General features: G+C 47.8%; 1 long non-coding RNA gene across 1 annotated transcript; it reads left to right on the forward strand.

The window, feature by feature from the left end:
• The first annotated feature begins 7,169 nt into the window (after positions 1 to 7,169).
• Positions 7,170 to 21,235, forward strand: LOC135580478 (uncharacterized). The gene is made up of 3 exons (XR_010475165.1): positions 7,170 to 8,948; positions 17,275 to 17,482; positions 18,797 to 21,235. It is a non-coding gene; the product is annotated as an uncharacterized LOC135580478 (long non-coding RNA).
• The last annotated feature ends 29 nt before the right edge of the window (positions 21,236 to 21,264 follow it).

Here is a 21,264-nt window from a genome sequence, read left to right on the forward strand (position 1 = left end):
AAATTAAGTGGAAGGGGACAGGTTTTCATGTGAACGTTAGGAAAATCATTAGGAAATTGTTTGGGTGTGAGATGCAGTTGGGATTCATGACCACTCCAAGGAGTGAGTTGGTGGCACTGCCTTGTTTTGGTGGTGCAAGTACAAACTCCATCCCAGCTGGGCCAAGCAGACCAGGCAGGTATTATACAAGTCAAGGAAATAAGGGCAATTATCCTGTGTGCAAGGACACTGAGGGCTGGGGCTGTGCTCCTGCCACTGTCCTTGTGTGGGGGCATCTCTGTCCACTGCAGCAAGGGGGTCAGCATCACGGTGAATTGCAGTGTGTGGAAAAGCTTCTAAATTCTGCTGGGTAGCTTGAGGATTGGCTGGAGGGCTTTGGGAGAAGACTTTTTGCCTCTCAATGGGCTTTCACTTCCCAGCAGGGAGACAGCAGAGCAGCGGGACATTAACCGAGGGGGCTGAGAGGATTGGGAAGGACCTGAAAGGGCGAGGATTTGGTGGTGGTTCCTCTGGGCATGGGGAACGCAGGCGTTCAATGCTTGCACTCTCCTCATTGTATTGGGAGGATAAAGCGGGGCGGCCAGAGAGACTTGGGGCTGGGGGGTCTGCTCGGTGCCTGCACGGAGGGAGCCCTGTCCCAGCGGGAGCCCCAGCAGCCTCAATAGCCAGCCCGGTGCCTTGCAGGCCCCCCGAACACACAGCCCTCCTCACTTTGAAGCCCCCGGTGCTGCGAGAGGGGTGCTCGCTCTGGCTCTTGTTTGCTGATGATCCCTAAATTAAGAAATGCAAATATATTCTGGGCAGATTCCTTTTCCAAAGGCAACTTGCCTCACTTGCTAATTCCCCACGTGGCTTCTATACAGACCCCGCGCAAACACCTGCAGCTTATATTTTATTTTTTTTTCCCTCTCCCCCTTTTTCTAGCGAGGGGGTGGCTATGGGGAGTTTATTGAAAATCTTTGTTTTCTCTGGTGCGATGAAACTTGCTTTGCTCTTTTGCCTCCTTTCTTTCCTCTTTTCACAGAATAAATACAGCTGATCCATCTCCAGCCCCTCTGCACGTGCCAGAAGAATAAATTGTCCGCCTTGCCCCCAGCCCCCTCCTTTAATTCTTTCCCCTGCTGCTGTGTTTGCTTATTCTCACTGCAGCTGTAGTGCTGGTCACAAGCGTGAGTTTGACCTATTGCTGGTTTGTTTGGCTCTGGCTCTGCAGAGCCACCCCCCCTAAAAAAAAAAAAAGACTTTGAAATCAGCTGTTAGAGCCCTCACTAGTTTTGGGTTTTTTTTGCTTTACTGTTCCTTCTTATTATCATAGCACTTGCCTTTTGTTGCCAGTGCAAATACAAACGCACGCGTGCGAGCGCACAGAGCCGAGCTGAGGGGAGCGCAGCCCCTGAAATATTGCACTGTCCAAAGTCCATGGGTTAAAACAAACATCAACACTGCGTCAAATAGTTTGCCCGTAAGAGTCTTTTGTTATGAAGATAAGCTTGTTATCTCTTTCATTCAGATTTTAATCTGACAGGTCATTTGCATACTGCCAGCCGACTTCAGGGTGTGCATTAGATCCACTTTGCATTTAAATCCTCTGTCACTCAGGCAAATAAAAAAGGGAGGGGAGGTGGGGGGGCAGCAAAGAACCTCTTTCAGATCCTCTCAGTTATTGCTGTTACTTTTTGTGTTGGTGGAATTGATGGCAGAAAAGTTGTCCTGGCTATTGGGGCTCTGCTTTTTGGGGCAGCTGGGATGCTCCCAGGCCAGGAGCTGCAGGGCCACTGGGACCCCTGGGCCCCTTTGCTACCCAAATCCCACTTCAAACTCTGCTTGTGCAGACTCTTTTTACCCAACTGACCTCTGTTGCTAGCTAAAACCCAGACCTGCTCCTTGCTTAGTCCTGCCCTCAGTCAAGTTAAGCCTGCCCTGGGTTTGCATGAGAAGGGATCAAGCCCTTGGTGATAATAGGACAAGGGACAATGAATGTCCTGGCCACAATGCAGCTAACAAGTCACCTATTTAGCAACTTCTGTGTAAACATGTCTCTTCCCTTAGTTATTCCACTTGTCTTATATGTCTCTATATATCTTCTCCACCTGAAGCCTGATCACGCACCCTTACCCCTTTGTCACACTTGCTGGATGGATTCCAGGGACGAGGCTGCTCATACAGGTAGCAGAGAGACATTGAGTGAGGGTGAAGGACAGGAGCTGCAGGACACAAGTCACCTGTGATGCAAATGCAGGTTGGTGGGGTTGTGTTGCACTGTGGGCACAGAGAGCTACACCAGTTTCTGGTGTCTTTACGGTACTGTAGGCACAAAAACCAATCAACCAACCCAAAACCCACTTGGTGAAGGTGTTACCAAAATGCATGGATACTGTGGATCTGTGGTTCTCATTGCCATCCTGCCGCCTTTCCAACCAAAGCTGCCCTTTCCAACCCCATTGTAGGGCAGGAGAAGGAGGGGACCTGGCCAGCGATGGTCATAGACTACTGAAAGCACGATTTGGGATCCTGGCTCCCTGCAGGGACATCATGTTAGTCTGTGAGAGCATAAAATTGGGGATTTCAATTTCTGGATTTGCTTCCTCCTACATCATCTGGACTTAGACGTATTGCCCATGCTCACTTTTCCTGAGAGCAGCACAAATGACATCAAGACTCCTGTGTTTCTTGGAGCACTGAGGCCAGGCTCAGCCTGCCCTGATTTTGGGAGACCTTTCTCCCGGCTGTCCCCACCGGCCACAGGGTGCTGGGTCCTGCCTGCTCCTGCCAGCACCTCCCTCCACTCACAGGGTTTGCTGCGCCTCCCCTGAGATGCCAAAACAATGAACTGGGGACAAGATTAAACCTGGTGCAATTCTTCTCCTGTGCACGGAGGTGTAACCGCGGCTCCGCTGAAGACCGCAGGAATTACCTCAAGGTAAGTGAAAGGTAAAAAGCTCTTGAGTATCCTTCCTGAAATACAATGGAGAGCTGTGAGATAAGGCCATGGTCCCCCTACAGAGAGAGGGATTGAGTCCCAAGCCACAGCAAGTGGAGATACAGTAGAACTTTTCCTTCAACCTCAGTGGGGTTAAAGATCAGATCTGGTGCAATTAGTGTATCCAAAAGCAGGGCAGTGAATAGTTGCAGGGCATTTATTCAGCTCTAATGTGACAAGTTCAATTCTTCTGTTCAGAGCCAGTGATTTTCTTACATATATTAATTATTTGAAATAATTCTCTGAATAACATCTAGAAATAATTCAGGCAATATATCTTGATAATGAAACCGTTGCTACTGAATGGTTGAAATCTCAGCTGCGCTGGTGACTTTGGCTTGGGCGAGTGTTCACACGGCATTGTTTCTTCTCTTAAATACTACTACGTGACTTTCAGAACCAGATTCTGGTCTGAATTGCCGTGTTTATGAGCTCTCTATTATTTGTCATTTCTGTAAATGTTCGTGACAGTAAATGCCTTTGTTAGAATATTATTGGTAAAGCAAACACAAAAAGTGTGTGAATGAAGGCAGGCCAAATTTGAGCCATTCATTTGAATGGATGGTTGGAGGGGTGAAGTTTCTGAGATACATAACCACCTCCAAGACTTCAGTGAAGCTGCAGTGCCTAGTTGCAAACCTTAATAAGCAAATTCCCACCTAATGCCACAGTATTGTAAAAGAAGCAACGTTCCCAGTCCTCTCATGCTCTGTGATATGCTGCTTTTGCTTTGCAGAGTTTGCAGCAGGGCAGCAGTGTCCCCAGCAGAGTGCATGGTCCGGGCAGAAGAGGAGTGTGCTTCTTGCATTGGAGATGACTGGGACAAGGTGATTGAGATGTTTGATATGTGCTGGGGCTCTCACACCAGTGCATGCTTTCAGTTATTTATCATTCAGTTGCAGTGTCAGTGTTATTGAGACTAAGGCAGCCCAGAGCAACTTCGTGCGCCGTCTGGCTGACCAAGGGCTGTGCCTTGCTGATGCTTTCCTGCAACAAGGAGCTGCAGCGGAGCCGTCACCAGCCGGCAGTGATGGGAGCTGCCTGGGTGCTGTGGGGATGACCCACCGCCCGCTCGCTGCCCCAAACTTGAGAGCACTGAGGTTTGGAGAGATTTTCTGTCCGAAATCCAGACTGTTGGCCAAGGACGGAGCGGAAGGAAAAGGCAGAGACACCCATGTGCAAATAAGGAATTGCTCCTTTTGCTCACTCATGCCCTAAAACTGGCAACACTTAAGACCCCTGAACCAAGGGCAATGAATGCAAAATGAGAGCTCTGCAAAATCCCTTGGTTCCAGGCCAGCTCTCTTGCTTTGCTTTGCTGCTCCTTGGCATCAGTCTTTCAGCCAAGTGAGCAAGTCAACGACTAGCTGTATTGCCAAAAATTCTTCCTAGCTGCTTTCCGTATAGCTAATGAGAATGCAAATGTGCTGCATTTCTAGGCTTGCTTGCAACTGCCACTTCTTCCTTTCTGTGGATGGGACCCAAGTGCCCTTTTTCTTGCCATGAGATCTAAACACATCACGCTGGCTGGTGTGGTTGTCCTCACATTGTCAATGAGAAATGAAGTGTCTTGGGTGGAACTCCAAAGGAGGAACCGGTGTCTCTCAGACACCTGCACTGCGCTATCCTTGCATGTGTTGTCCATGGAGCTTTGAAGAAAGACCAGTTTAGAATTAGAGAAGCAGGCAAGAAGCAGGTCTTTCTTTAGAAGTTAAACACCATGTCAAAACCAAAGCCGCACATCATTCCCACTGTGGTTGGGCAGTGTAGGGCTTCTTTGCTGGGCTCTTGTTGGGAGTTTCCATTCTTCTCACCAGCACTCATGGCTCTTCTCACCCAGACTTACAGCAATAGCGTTGGTTTTTTTAATCCCTCATAAAAAGGGTTTTATCATCAAGCTTGCATTATGATTTTGCTTACAGCTTTGATCCCTGCAGAAATGGAGCAGTAACTCTGTTTCTACCTTTTGGCTGTGCTTCTCTATTGAAGAGCAGAACCTCTCTTGACCAAAGCTGCTGGTCACAGCTCTGCCTGTGTTCTTCCTTGGGTACAGTGTCACAGGCCATTATAAAACCAGCCCTGGGTGCTTTCCAGCTAGCTGAGCCTGGACAGAGTCCGTCAGTGTCCCCAGCCCTGGCTCTCAGGGACATACTCCTTGCCTGACTCCCTTTCTGGGGCTGTTGGATCAGAGATGAGAGCTCAGCAGCTCACGGGCATTGTCACATACTCTGTCCTGATGGGCACTCTGGACTCTTTGGGGACCATGGGGACAATCCAATAAAGAGACACAGCGTCTGCATAGGAATTTTTTCCACACAGACACACGCACTTGGTCCCTAGACAATGCCCGAGCGCTGCAGAGCGAGGCGAAGCCACCGCCTCCGGAGTGTTGCCCTTTTCTTGGGCTCTCCCGTCTGGTGTATGTTTCTAGATTTGCCTCTAGTCTCTAAGGCAGCCCAGGTTTTCTCCGGTTGAGCCTTCCCACCCTGCCCACCAAAGGGCTTCCTTTGCCTCAAGAACACGTCCCTTTTAAAAGCAGCCTGACATCTTTCCTTTGTTCCTGGCTCTCCACTAGTATTTTCCATGATGCAATCCCGTATGGGGTTACTGGCAAGAGCTGTTACAAGTCAGTAGCTGCGCCTGGAGCAAACCCATTGTTCTGCCAGCGCTGAGCCCTTCAATGCCACTGACTCCTGCGCGGCCCCGCTCCTGCTCCCCAGGCACCGCTGGCGAGGGCGACAGGGACGTCCGGAGCCACACGGAGGGACGCGGCCATAAACACAAGGCACAGCACGGAGAGCGATGCGTGATTAGATGCAGACACTGTCCCCTCGGACCGTGACACCAACCGGGAGCACCAGGCTGGGCCGTGGTTGGGGACTGGGCTGTGACTCACCAGCTACATCTCGCTTTTCCTGAGGAAGCTCGCAGGCTGCTGCTCTGGCGGAGAAGGGTTATTTTAGAGTGGAAAGTGAGAAGCTGTAGCTTTTATCCTTTTGGAGGAGCAATTTGCAAGGAAAACAATGCAGGATTCTCTGGAATAAGGAGTATTAGCTGCATCATCTTTTAAAAATAATTTAGTCAAGTGAATGTTGGCCAGGGATTAGCACCCTTGCAGGCACTTGGATGGCAATAAGGGGATGTTTGCTGAGATTTATTGATGTTGAGAGTTGTTGCAAATGCATAGGTGACATCTAATGCCAAAGCAGCTCTCTGGCTCACTAATGAGATAAGTCAAAGGCTCTGCAAAGTTTTCAGCAGCGTAGCCGTTAACCCCGAGATTACAATATCCTTTGTGTTTTTCCAGCGTGTTCTGCCAAGTTTTCGCCTTAAGCAGAGAGAGGATGAAAAATGCAGGGCCAGAGAGTCTCTCACAGCTGAAAACCACTGTCTGCTGTGTTGCTCCCCAGGACAGAGAAGAGCCTGTGTATGATCAGCACCGAGCAGCAAAACATCTCTACTGTCCAGCACAGTCATTTTCTTTGGTGTTGGACAAGTGGGAAAAAGAAGAGAAAGGAAAGAAAAATCACAGAGAATGGTCCTGTCTGGGGAGATGCAGTGTTATGTCCCCCACCCTTCTCTGCTTCTGATGTACAGGATTGCCAAACTCAGACTTCACAAGGGCTTTCTAGGTGTTTACATTGGATGCTTCTATTGCACCCGAGCATGTCTTGTTCTGGGAATTATTTTTGGTGGTATTAATGAGGTTTTCATCTCTTAACTAAAGATTGCACACCTGAAATGAGACAGGCTGCTGGTGAATTCCAGTCCAGGACTGAGACTGCAAAAATCCCTCAGTTAAAACGTTTGTAGGAAATAAACAAATGCAGTTTTAGTGATGCTAAAATATTTAGTGACTTCATCTTGGTGTGTCTGGGCTATTGCGTTGAAAGGACCTCAGCTTATATTTTATGTCCTTCTCCCACAAAACATTAAACATTTTTTCTCCTAGAAATTTCCTTCAGTTTTATTTAAATCATCATCAGAAAAAAAAGTACCTCTCTTAAAAAATAGTCTTGAGTTGAACAAAACCTTTTATTCTGCTTCAGATTTTTGAAAAATACCAACTACATCAAAATGAAAACTAATATGTTTTGGATGTTTGAAGAACAATTCTTATTTCATTTTTTATTTCCATAGTTCTTTGGTGAAGAATGAATGACTTCCACTTGGGACACTCCGACAATTATTTGCAGATTTAAAAAAACAAAATAATAAATAATAAAAAAGAACTTGTGATTATAGACGTTTCAGTATCGGGGTCGGTGCTGTGGGACTCTCTAAGCTTCACTTGGAGAGCTGAAAGAACCAAGGCATTGACTCAGGCATAGCTAATGAATTACTTCCAACCTTCAAGGAACAAACCCAAATATCTATGATAGCAAGATAACATCCACTGTGTTATTGCTAGAAGCATGCTTCAGTCTCATCTACACGCCGAATAAACAGCTCTGGCCTCTTTGCAATGTTACAAACATTTTGTGTCACTCATTCTGCCATGGAAAAGACTCTCCTGACCATGTCTAAGTTTTCTCTTGGGGAGGTGATTTCAGTGTGGATCTCAGCGCTGTCTCAGATACTGGTGATGACCGATTTCCTTGTCTCCCAGAGCCAGTTTTCACATCCTTGCTTTAGCATCTGAGACAGGAGCAGCTCACCTGCCCTTCCAGCCCTCTGGCAGAGGCAAAGCTCAGCAAGATCATGATTGTTTCCCTGGTCCACGTATTCTGCCAGCGTAGCTCGTGCCCAGCTCCAGCTTTGGGTTTTACAGGATCGCTGTTCTCAAAATACACACACTCTGTGGCCAAGGATGAGTCAGAGGGATGCTGTCAGTGGTGTGCTGGGTGGTACCGGTTAGTCCTTGTTTGTGGGAGTCCGTGAGCAATTAAAGAAAGAAAAATGTAATTAATGCCAATCCGCATGAGTTCATGGAAAATAGAATGTGATGTCTCCCTTTTATTTAGTTGATAGAAGTGATAGTGGTGTACAAGACGGTGTGCAAGTGAGACATTTGACTGGAGACCACGTGGCATTTTGATTAAGGATCTAGAGCAGTATAAAATGAAGAGGGTGTGCATTAAATGGATTAAAACCTGGCTCCCTGACAGGTCTCCAAATATAACTGTAAATCATCTGCCAGCTGTGTTTGTAGCAAAGTCCCTCCAGTATTCTGACATTTAATATCTTCATCAATGACATGGGAGAAGATGTAAAATCACCGATGATGTGGTCTGCTGATGATCAGGGAAGTGGTAAATAACGAAGAGGGGAGGTCACTGATAAGGAGGAATAGGAGAGCGCTTGGGGAACCAGGATCAAGCGAAGCACAAATATGGTGATGCAGGTGAATGCAAGAACAAAGAATAAGAGCTACATTTGTAGGACAGTGCACTCTAGCAAGCAGAATGATGAAGCAGCTACTTCAGTGGCAAAAGTCAGCTGAATGGATGTCCCAGCGCTGGGCCGTGAATGAGCAGGAGGATACCTGGAGGCAGAAATAGCCGAACAGAGTCTCTCATTCATTTGCTGCTGATGGAAGTGTTGCTGTAGTGAGTAAAAATATCAATATATTGGAGAAGGTTCAGGGAAGAGCCAGGAAAGCTTTGGAAGGGTGGCAAAGCCCTGAGTGACCCCGTGTGTTGAGCCACCAGAGCTAAGCTGAGCATAGAGTTGGTCCCAGTTTGCAGATGTGGGGAGTGAAGTAGATATTAGGTTGTGGGGTTTTTTTTTGTCTTGCAGACCCTGTGCAGCAACTGGAAGCTGAGTGTGGAGGCATAAAAATGGAGAGAAAGGCTTCAGCTTTTAGCTTCAAGGAGCGTGCTCCGTCAGGAGTTAACTTGTGTCATCTGGGAGCTTTGACCAGGCTCAGTAACTCCCGTCATACCTGCTTGCAGAGAATCAGCATCTCGGAAGGATGGAACCACCATTGCTATGCTGGCATAGCCAGGCTGGTGACTGACATCTACATGTAAGTAAGAACTGAAGTCCTGCTCGTATTGAGGTCGGTATCAAAAGTGCCGATAGTTTGGGGGAGGTAGAACTACTTTTATCCTAGTCTGTATGCAAAGGTGAAAAAACCCCAAAGTTATTTTTAAACCAATATAGTACAACTTTGGGGATGAACTTCTCAAAATTAATTTAAAACTGCTATAGGTGCTGTTGGTTGTAACTCCAAAGCTTTAGATAGATGTTCACTATACAAGCAGCTGTGCTAGCTGAAATATTACATTACCCATAGCCTTGCCAGCCAAGTGATTCTTGTCCATCTTGGTTTGAAAATATTGTATCCATCAGCAGGGTTGTGAGGTGGCAGCTTCTCCAGAGAGGAGACAATGAGTGTCTTGTGGTCATCAGCTAGACCTGGAGGACATGGATGTCCACCACAACCTGTATTCATAGCATGAATCAACCTTTAGGACTGATTTAAGCGCAGTTGCACTGGTGTTTCTATGTGTTTAAGTTGCTTGTTGAACAAGATCTAAAGCAATTCCAGTTTTGTGGAGAACAGGCTATTGCCCGGGATGGCTTTACTGCAGCTTCTAACACATTTTATTTTGCAGGATCAGGCTAGGAGGATGCATTGACAAGTGACAGATCAGTCACTGCCAACTGTTTATGGGTGGTGAGCAGGGGAACACCTCAGGCAGATTCATTTGGGTGTTTTTGTGCCAATACGATGAAGTCCAAGGGAGTCTGCAGCTGACATAATTTACACACTATAGAGTCAGAAGACATTGGATGGTGTATCCAAGAAGGATCTATTTTAATTTACATTTGTTTACAAGGCTTTTAGGAACAAATTCACGTTTTGGCTAACCCATCTACCTAGGCACTTCATCCCGAAGGGTCAGCGTGGCTTTTCCCCTTCCTACCCCTCTTGTGTTGGATGAAGTGACCACTCAACCAGTCGAGGAGCTGGATTTGCTTGGTGCTCGGGCACCCTCTGTTTTGGAGAGCTGGTTTCTGCTTGGACCACTGAACCAACATAACTTTCACAGTGGCTGCCCAGTAACTACAGTCCAAGAGGGTGGGCAGGATTTTCCTGGAAGCCATCAGTTGGAAGAGATGGAGCTTTTCATAACGTTGGGGTCTTGGTTGCTTTTCTTACTTGGACTGTTTGTGGTAGGCATTACATTATCTTAAATCCCTCTACATTTCAGCAAAGCAGTTGAGTAGCATGTTCTAATGAGATGAATTATACAAGAAAGCTGTGTGTCAGTATGATGGCCAGGTTAAATAGGAGCAGGGTCAGCAGGCTGAGCAAAGAAGGTAAGTCTAAGCTGAAATAACATGTGGTGCTGCTCAGGGCAGAAAGTCACTGTAAGATGCACGGCTGCAATTCACCTGTCTGTATGGTGACACTGGAAGAGCCATTGTTTGCCTCTTCCGTGATCTGTCACCCATCACTGCTGCCTGGAGCATGGGAAGTTTAATTCCTGTGAATCACAGTATTGTTTATGAAGTTTAATCCTACATCTTTCTGAGCCTCTATTGATAAAGTAGTTAAGTCCATCTTGATATTTCTGCCTGCCTGATGTTGTTGGAAGTTGTCTTCTGGCTGACGGTGTCTCCATCAGCTTCAGGGTCACCTGCAGGCTGGGCTGCTGTGGCATCCCAGGTTGGTGGAATGGAGATGTTGGTGGAAGAGTTGCTTGAGTTAAAGGCAAGCGTCTGATGTCAGGGGACTCCTGCCAGTCATTGTTCTGCTGCCTGTGTGGAAACAGGCTGAACTCTGTGGTTTTGCTATGTAACATTCTTATGTAGCCGGCTGAGTCGCCAACATGATAAATGCAATTATTTTTTCCAATTGTTATTTCTGCCCAAAGCATGCAATTGACACTGAAGTCTGCTGGGCAGAAGGGGAATGTAGCGGTTGCTCACATCCCCGCAGCGGCACAACGATGTGAAGGCATGAATTGCGATGCTGGGAAGCAAACGCTGCCCCGTGGCGTATGTCGGGGGCCGGCACCCGTCTGTGCGTCTGTCGGTCCCGCCCTCGGGTGCCAGCAGTTGGGAGGCAACCTGCTTTCTTGGTGCCATCAAAGGGGGAAGGATAGAGGGGTTTGGGCAGTTGTAAATGTGATTTTTGCTGGAAAGGTGGGCGGGAGCAGGGTTTGGTTATGCAATGTAGCTGAGGAGCTGTATTGCACCACCTGGGAAGGGAGCGATGGCGCCGGAGCTGCCGCCCCCTCCCCTACACCCACAAAGGCCTGCAGCCTGCTCGGCTCCCTACAGGACAAAAGAAGGGTTTGAGGCCCTTCCCCAAGGAAGGCGAGTCTTAACTGGACCTGTGCTTGGATGGAGGCACAGCTCTTTTGTAACGATGGGCATGAGGTTGCCTTTGCAGATGGGAGATGATGTGCTGGGCTCTTTTGGGCCATCTGCACCCCATGGGAACCCGGCACGACGGGGTGACCACTGCTGCGGGCTCCCTGTGCCACCGTTTATTCAGCCAAGTAAAAGGACAGGCCAGTTGGGCTCCCACTGTGGTGGTTAAAGTTTGTTTTAGCCGCCTTATCTAATCTCTCTCCTAACTTTTGCTGGGGGAAAGCGTTTATTGCTTATATCGTGTTACTCCATGAGTACTTGCAGCCAGCAAGTGGCTGTTTGCGTGTGTATATGTAGATGTGAAGCCAGATAACTTCAGGCTTTGCAGTTTTATGGGTCAGTCAATCCAAACTGCTTCCACTGGCAGATGTGGGGATGTGCTGCATTCGTTACCTGTGGGCCATGCGCTATCAGGGTGTAAATCAGCAAAACAGGGCTCTGTTTATACACATAAATTGCCCCAATCTGACAGCTTAATACCCTTTTGACTTTTTACCCTCTGTGGGGGAGAGCCTCAAATGTCTTATGGCACTGCTCACCCCAGGGATGACGGCAACGCGGGGAAACCAGCCCCGCTATAAAAGGAGGGAGAACGCTTTGCTCCTGCGCGTCTTCAGGCTTGGCTGCGTAGCCACCAGCTCCCCGGAGGGGAAAGGCCCTTCCAACAGACCAGTCCAACAGGAAATTATCTGCTTACCCTTTGCTAAATTACTAGCTGGACAGCCAGTCACAGGGTCCCAAAAATGCCAACTCCATCTGTTCGCCCACGGACATGATTCCCAGGCACGCAAGATCCTGGCTTGGTCACCAGGAGGGCAAACCCACCGGTCCGTCCCTCGCCTGCAGCGCCTTGCGCAAGTCTTGATTTCATCTCTTTTTGTGGGACGCGAAGGTCACACGGGTGAATTTTCCCCGAGCGATCGCAGGATAAAACCAGCCGGGTTTCCTTTGGCTCTGGCTGAGGGGTTTTGTTACTGGAGGAGATGCTTTATTTTTTGTAGCAGATGAGAGGGCGTTTCCAGTGAAATAGTAGGGGGCTGATGAGAGGGAAGAGGAAGTGCCAGGACATCACAGCGAAAGGGATTGTTGTGATATTTAGAGGAGCTTCCCAAATTTAAATGTTGTGGGAACAGGCGTAAGACGGTTGAAACCAAGATTCCTCATTTGATACGTCCTTTTGTCTTCCCCCTCTGCTGCCACCTTTACTGGCTTGGAGAGCAGGAGCTCATGGCTGCATTCAAACCTTTGGGAGCTCCCATGGCTTGTTTCCTTCATTTAGCGCATCCTTAATATGGCTACACTGAAACATCCTAAATGCAGAGAAAGAGAGACTCTCTTAATCAGAATTTTTGCTTGCGCTGGCACCGAGCAGCCCTGGTGGGGCTGTTAATTCACCCTGTTGTGCCCTCCAAGCCCTCCTCCCCACCGGTACCTGAGCTCTGTAGGAGCATCCCCGTGCCCTTACATGAGAAAGTCGTGTCTGCAGCAGGCCTTTCCTGACCTGCTTTTAAAGTGTGAGTGGAGGCTGAAAATTGATGCTACAGAAGACTGACCTGGTGGGAGCATCCTTCCCTCTGACTGATCCCAGGTCAAATGCTCTCAGTTTACAAGTTGCCAACTCTCACATCCCCATCTGAGCATCAGGAAAGATCCCACAGCCAGGACATTGCATGAAGAAGGTGACGCCAGCAGAAAGTGATATCAGCCCTGTTCCTGGTCTTCTGTCCCTTCAGTACCCAAGAGGTGTCTTTGGTGCAGGAAGAGCCGAGGTTCCACTTAAATTTGAGAAAAAACTACTTCTCAGTAAGGGTGACAGAGCACTGGAACAGGCTGCCCAGGGAAGTTGTGGAGTCTCCTTCTCTGGAGACATTCAAAACCCGCCTGGACATGTTCCTGTGTAACCTCATCTGGGTGTTCCTGCTCCAGCAGGGGGATTGGACTAGATGATCTTTTGAGGTCCCTTCCAATCCCAAACATACTGTGATACTGTGACCAGCTTGGGTGGCTGGAGACCTGGTACAACCCTGTGACTGCAGACACTTAATTTTACCTGGCTGAGACCACTTCCCTTGCTGACCCCGCTCTATTTCTTGGCATTTCTCAGAGCGTCAGTCACCATGATTTTAAATTCTCAGCACAGAGCAGCAGGATGCTGCTGTTCCTGCAGCCTGCTTAGTCGAGGTGATTCGGTGAAACGTGGCTTCCTTGAAGAGAAATACAGGAGGCAGCTCAAGGTTGGATGCTCTGGTGTTCAGCATCAAGTGAGAGCATGCCACAGCCGTTCTCTCAGCATGAGCTCAGCTTTCTCTTGTCTACCCAGCCCCGGGAAGACTTGTAAGCAGTTAGTTTCTCCTTTGAGGACTCTGCCCTTCTGGCAAAGTTGGTTGAAACTGGCCAGTGAGTTCAGAAGTTTTATTAGGGAGAGAGAGACAGGCACACCCATGGCGCGATCACAAAAGAGTTGTTTCTCTAGGAAACTAGGCTGGAAAAAAAAAAAATGGTTGTTTAAGTAAGCAAATACGTTTCTTGGAGACACTAGAACAGGGGAGGTAGTATGGGAAATGTGTGTTTACATAGCTGTTGACCCAACCTCCTCTAAAGCATTATTTTCTTGTTTTAAATCTCTTTATGCCCATTTTTATCATGTTAGTTATTAGTACTACTGGTTCCAGCCTCCATCTCAGCAACCTCCCGTTTTGCTGCAGGACTCCACAGACCACTTTGCTGAGATCAGCCCTTCCAAATAACTTTACGCATATAAACAATGAACCCAGCAAGGGAGAGGCATTGGCAGGGCCCTGTGAAGGCAAGGCATGGATGGGAGCAAAATTAATTGGTGGCTCAAGCTCTCCTATAAAGCTCCCATTTCAGGATTTGCAAACTGGCTTCCTCTATCGCCTCCAAAGCATCAGAGCTGTTAATCCCAGGGCAGTAAAGGCCCTTTTGGTCTGAGCTGTCAGCCAAAAATTCAAGTGCCTGTGAGTCGTTCTAGTTTTGCTGAAAATGGGTGCAGCGGTCAGGTGTCCCTTTGATGAGCTCCTGTTTATTTACAAAGAGCCTGAAAGGTCCTGTTCCCCCCGAAGGTGGCAGGAAACAGGCAGGGACAGAATTTGGTACCTTGTTCTTCCTGTTAGGGCTGATCTCGCATGTGAGTAAACAGCGGGTGCGTGGGGAGCTGCAGCGATGGCTTCACTGCCTGAGTAGCCACCAGTCCTCCCCTTTTCCACCCCTGGATGCCTGTGCTGGTCTCCCTTTCACTTTCCTCCCGCTGGCTCAGTGCAGGAAATCAGGCTGATTAAAAACCAAAGGGAAAAAAAAAAAAGATGAAAAATGTGTTTCTTTGAAAACAGAAGAAAAAAAAAATTAAAGATCATTTTAATTAGGTTTGAAAAATCCGCAACGCAGTTGACAGGCGGGCTGACAGGGCTCCCTTTCACTGGATCGCCCGGCTCAGGGCTTTTCATCTTGCGTGCAGAATATTTTGACATTTGCGATTTCTTGGCTCCATTTGTAGAGCCCAGTGGAACCTGCAGCCTAATTAAATGTAACAATTCCTGAAAATGAGAGTTGTTATTTTTTTTCCTTAGGATAATAATAGAGGTTTTATTTAAAAAAGAGCTAATCTATTTACTCTAGACTGCCTGCTTCCTGACCTGGCCTCAGCACCTGAGGGGACAGGAACAGAATGAATTAGACAGGGGCTTAGTCACTGGAAAAGATGAGGGTGTTAATGTGTATGTGTGTGTGCACATGTGTCCCGCATGCTCCACTTGAAGAGTTGAGAGGTAGAAGGTTAGGAGGCTCAGATTTTCCCTGGCAGCTGACATTTTTTTTCCCCTTACTTTTGCGGTTCGGTGCTGGTTTTTAGCCAGCGCCAGACCCAGCGGGCTCTGAAGGGGTTGAAAGCAGCAGCTGCTGGGCTGCAGGGTCCCTCTGCTCCTCCACCTCAGTCAGCAGCTGATGGCTTTGCAAACTGCTGGGTAAGGACAGAGCCTTTGCTTTGAGAGCTGCATTAAACAAGGAGGCAAAGGAGAAGGAAAACGCAGGTCAGTATTGTTGAAAACTGAATGTGCCCAATGATACACCAGCATCTTGGTGTCCAGAGCTTTCTTTCCAGGGCTTTCACCCACGCTGTTTCGTGTTGACCATGGTTTAACTCCTCGTCCCTTGAGCGTATCACTTCAACCTCGTGACCAAAAAAGCATGGTCAAACTCCAGGAGAAAGTCATCAGAGTCACCCGCTGGTGCCTCTGGCTGTGCATTCCCGGTGCTGCTGTGTCTCAGGTCTGGCAGCTGCCGTTGCTGCACCCAGGGCTGCGCTGCTCAGGCATCGCTGGCGCTGGCTTCCCGTGGGCTGCATGGCACTGAGAGCAGCTCCAGCCTGAGGGCAGCAAGTTCCTCTTTCATCTCAATGTGTGATGTGGTCTCCCAGGCTGACACAGAGGCTGAGGAACGCTCCCTACCAACCCATGCATGGTGGATGATGGCTTCCCTGTGCCGCTCCCTTCAGCACAGCTCATCAAATCAACTCAAAACCTCCCATCAGCTGATGTGCTCATTACTCAGCCAAAAGCAATGTGGTAGGACACAAACAGTGCAAACCACTTGTAGACTTTCCCTCTCCCTGTTTGCTCCTGCAGCTCCATGGAGACCCCCTCGAGCACCAGGAGTGCTGTGTCCAGCTCTGTGTATTCCACACAGACGTGGAGCTGCTGGAGAGGGGCCAGAGGAGCCACAGAAATGATCCAAGGCTGGAACAGCTCTGCTGGGAGGACAGGGTGGGAGAGCTGGGGTGTTCAGCCTGGAGAAGAGAAGCTCTGGGGAGACCTTATTGCACCTTTCAGTGCTTAAAAGAGGCCAATAAGAAAGATGGGGACAGACCTTTTAGCAGGGCCTGTTGCAATAGGACAAGTGGTGATGGTTTTAAACTCAAGGAGAGGAGGTTTAGACTACATGGAAGGAAGAAATAGTTGCCCCTGAGGGTGGTGAGAGCCTGGCCCAGGTTGGCCAGAGAGGTGGTGGATGAACCATCCCTGGAGACATCCCAGGCCAGGCTGGACGGGGCTCTGAGCAACCTGAGCTGGTGAAGATGTCCCTGCTCATGGCAGGGGGGGCACTGGGGGAGGTTTGGAGGTCCCTTCCAACCCAAACTGTTCTATGATTCTGTGAAAGCTTCGGGGCCACTTGCCCCCGGCTGACAGTGGCTGGTTCCTTTCCCAGCCGGCAGCCTGATGGCAGCAATGAATCAGCAGCCGGTGGCCTTGTCAAAGACATTCCTCCACTTTAATCCTATTGACAGGGACTACTGCCTGGAACAGGAACTGCGGGGTGAGCCATGTCAACAGCAGATTCTTATTACAGATAATATTGATGGGGCCTTTACTTGAATAATGAAGGGAAGAGCCCTCTGCTTTGACGTTTGTCTCCAAAACCTAGAATTACTAAGAGTTTAACCATCGGAGGGGAGCTTAAGATAGTTGCATCTTAAAGGATCTGCTTTCTTGTCGCATTGAAGGCTGGGGAAAGGAGTTTAGCCCATACGCTGGGAGCTCCGCGCTGACCTTTTCACTGCTCTTAATAAATGTTACAGTTAAATAAAGTCGGATGGATTTTTTTATCTACTGTAGTGTGTTATCCACTTTCCGGGGAGGGGGGAAAAGAAGTAAAAAAAGGCCAAATCCCTGTTTAATATCACTGTTACTCATTATCTTTGCTAGCTGCAGGGTGGAAGGCAAGGAGGAAGGGCCAGGGCAGACCCGTTCAGGCTGTATTATCAGGGGAATTCCTACCATCGCACATGATTATGTGTGTCTCTGTACATGGGTGAATCAGGGCTGTTTAAAATTGGTTGTGATCTTATGGCTAAAGCTCAAATCAGAATCAACAGCTCTGGAAATGTCTGGGGAAAGTTTTTTTATTGTTTGGTTTTAATTTACTTTTTTAAAAATCTTCTGTTCTTCAAAAAGGGGCTGGGAAGGAAAACACCAACAACCTGTTGGATCTGTTTCGGCTGGTTCCCTACCAGAGTGGAGACACCGGAGCTGCAGGGAAGAGGCTGCCTGGGAAGTCAGATGAGGGCAGAAAGCATCAGTTGTTCCAGGAAAGAACCCGTCCTTGCACATTTCCTCGTGTTTGGGCTTCAGTGTTGGACTGCAAGCTCTGCGATGAGGAAAGGTAAGGAAGATGGGGCTAGACGGCTGCATCTCCATTCTTAGATTTTAAACGTAACCAGAAGCTCAAAGGTGTCTCCCTGAAACCTTAATCTAGAGGAATTTCTGAAGAGGGTTTGGATCTCTAGCTCCTGTTGGGACAGATGAGGAAGGGAGCAGGCAACGTTGGCTTTCAACCACGTTTATACCTCCCAGATCCTAGAGCTGGCCCAGCACTGAACCGGCAGGTGGTTTAAGTTAGAGCAGCCCCGTGGCTCCTCTAACTTAAGCCAGCTGGAATCTCTTCTGGGGCCAGTTCTACCAGCCAAGGTTTGCTGGATTATAGCAGGGCCCTGAAAGCCTCCCGGCCACCCCTGCATGGCCTACACAAGAGGACCAGGGAGCAAATGACATGAAAATGTCAGGCCAGTTACCAGCTGGTGCTTTAGGACAGCCTTAATTCCTTCACACTGCTGCAGAAAATTAGTATCTGGTCCAAGGGAGCCTGTTCTCGTGGTATTTTTAGTCTGATTTTGGAGACCCTAGGAGTCTTCAGAAACTTAAGGGCAATCCAATTTTGGGCTTTCTGACTTGAACTGTTAAATATTTTCCGTACATAAATAGCAGTCACAAAATTTCAGGTTGGATGACTTGTGTTTTAGATTTTTTTTAAAATGTCAAAACAAGACAAGTAAAGTAAAATCTCCAATTGCTCCAAAGCTACTCTCCTCGTCTGAGTGTGTTCCCTGCCTCTGAGACAGGGATGACATGGCCTCTCTTGGCACATTTCTTAAAATGTGAAGGAAAGACCCAGTAAGCACATCCTTGAGGTCAGTAAACGATCCACCAACACTTGATGGAATGCATGAGGAGACAGCCCGTGGTCTCTGTGTGCACCCCACATCTCCAGGTGTTATTTGGTACAACCATTGATGGTACCTATGGATTAGCAGACCCTTCACATAACCCCTCAAGTGTCCAAAAATCAGTTCGGTCCTTCAGGTCATGAAGGGGTTTTGTTTTTATTTAATCACTTCTTTAAAAAAAAAAAAAAAACCTAAAAAGTGATATTGTTTTCCCCATGCTTTGCTTTTTGGAGTTTGAGGGCTGCTTTAGGGTGCACAGAGCTTGTGTGTCTCAGCTTTTCTCTAAAACCTAGAGGCCCATGAACTGCTTGTTCTTTTTTCTTCTCTTTTGAAAATGAAATCTGAGATTTTTGCATAATACATTGGAGCAAGAAGCTGGGGAGGGGGGTAAAGAAAAACATCAAGTACTGTGGAACTAAAATTGCAAGAGTTGGCACCACTGGTATTTTCTTGTTTTTCTTTCCTTTTTCCAGAGAAAAAGAAAACACCCCCCATCTTGCTGAGCCCCAGCAGGGTGAGCAAAGGGAAAAGGTGCTTCAGGGCAGGAAGAAACTGTGAAGAAATAGGTTTGCAAACTCATATTGAATTGTTTGGAAAATTGTCCTGAGAGCTGCCTTTTGGGGACAGCTGTCCAGCTCTGAAGAGGGAGCATAGAAGGGCATGTGTGGGGGGAAGCTGTCTGGGGCTCTGGGGCTGGGACAGGATTCAGGTTGTTGTCATCTCTGGCGGCACTTTGGGTCTCGGCAGTGCCATTTTTCCAGGGAGGGTGAGGAGAGACCAGGTGGGCAGAGGAAAGGCTCCAAGAAATCCTCCTTCCCCATAGGAGCAACATCTCCAATGATGGGACCCAAAGGAATGGTAGGAAAATGTGCCAGGGCAGGGTCAGTTGTACATGAGGAAAAGGTTCTTCACCCAGAGGTGCTGGACGCTGGAACAGGCTCCCCAGGGAGGTGTCACAGCCGCAAGCCTGACAGCGTTCAAGAAGAGACTGGACAACGTACTCAGACACATGGTGTGACCTGTGGGGTTGTCTTGTGCAGGGACAGGAGTTGGACTCGATGATCCTTGTGGGTCCTTCCAACCCAGGACATTCTGTGATCTCCTTCTGCAACAGGAGAGGTCCCAGTTGCCAGAACCAGTCCAGGCAGGCAGCAGGGTGGAAAAGGATGGACAATTGGTGTTGTCACCTCTGGGCCCCCTCCCTGCGGGTAATCTGGAGGTCATGGCGGTGCTACAATGCCCCTGTGCTCAAGGAAAATGTGTAGAAGGACCCGAGTCTGCGCTTGGAGATGTGCATGGGATGGTGGTACCCAACCTCAGCTCTGATGCTTGTGAGACTCCCGAGCCACTGGTGGCTGCAGGAATCAATAAACGGAGGCTCGGCGAAGAAGGATGTTGCCCTTAATGTCCCAAGGGATATTGCCCGTGGGTGTAAGGATGCTGGTGTGGCTCTCCACTGGTGGAACCACAGCCAATATCTACTCTGGGCTGTTTAACAGCAGAAACAAATGCGTCTATCTCGCCTTGGCTGCACGTGGCATGCACAGGGGGACTGTTCCTTATTAGCGCTCGCAGTCGTTGGCAAGAACCGCTGGAACGGAGATGGAGCTCCAACTGCTATTCCTGCCTGTCCTCCTCCACTTGTGCTCACATCTTTCTCAGACTCTTTCCTTTTGGGTTGAAATTTTCCATGTTTCGTGTCCACCCGGTGACAGTTTTTTGCTGAAGGTATCGACTGTGCTGGTTGGAGTCCTCTCTGTGGAGCTCCTTGCTGATCACTGCCCCATGGTGGATGTCCGTCTTTCATGTCTGAGGAGATGTCAAGCTGAAGAAAATCTTTAGAGGGTGGAGTCTGATTTATTTACTTGTTTATTTGTTTGGAAAAGTGACTTGAAAGTTTACATTTCAGTCAACTGGAACTTAAAAGGAAATCCTTTATTTAGATCTCCCCCAGTGGAAAACCAAACAGCCCTGGCAAAATTGAAGTTTTTCCATGGAACATTCAGATTTTGTGAAAACTACACATTCTGTTGAAAAAAATATTTTGATCTCTAGTTTTTGCTCTGCTCTACTTTTTTAAGGAAGATTCAAAAACATAAAGGTGAAAATCTTCTACTTCCTACATCTATTAGATGAACTATTTTTTTTTTAGCATGACTTCAATTCCATCTCCTTAGCGAGGAGGCCAGAAAAAATATTCAGCTTAAGGAAAAGCATTTTATCAGTTATGAAACTGTGAAAGTTTAAAATTAGTATCTTAGTGCAAGTATTGGATTTGCCGCCTGCCTTTCTGCCTATCTGGGTCGAGGACGCCCGACTTAGAAACCTGGTGTTAACTTAGTTAAGAGTATCTCTGGTAGGAGACATTTGTTTTCTTGGTTTTGTGTTTGTGTTTTGGGGTTTTTTTAAGGACAGTTGAAATACAGAAAAATCTGTTTAGGGCTAAAAATTACCCCTGGGAACAGGGAGATTTCCATTCATGGTGATTCTGTAACAGTGATTCCAGGGTTGAATTTACAGGACTATTGTGGTTTAATACATGCTTTTCCTCTGGATTTTTGAACTTAAAGACTGTTTTCCTTAGACAGCCTCATTTTTCTTAGAAAGTGACGATAACCAAATACGAAGCTTGACTAGTCAAATCTTCAAAGGTTAGCAAGTTCCAGTCCAAGGATTAGTGGCATTAGAAAACTGATACAAGGTCATGGTGCAAATGCGGAATTTTCCCCTGTTCCCTTCTCTCCCTCGTTGTGGTGGGGCAACTACTTGAATATTCAGAAATTGTCCCCACGAGTAGATATTAATTTGGTACTTTCAGACATGCACATACATGTACGAAATCGGTGTAGTCTATGCCCTGAAGAGATGAAATAGTTCCTTGAATGCGCAATGCATTCAAAATGGCTAATTTGCAAAATACCCAGAATGCATTGTGGTGGAT

Source organism: Columba livia, chromosome 10 (assembly GCF_036013475.1).
Source record: "Columba livia isolate bColLiv1 breed racing homer chromosome 10, bColLiv1.pat.W.v2, whole genome shotgun sequence".
Taxonomy (NCBI): domain Eukaryota; kingdom Metazoa; phylum Chordata; class Aves; order Columbiformes; family Columbidae; genus Columba; species Columba livia.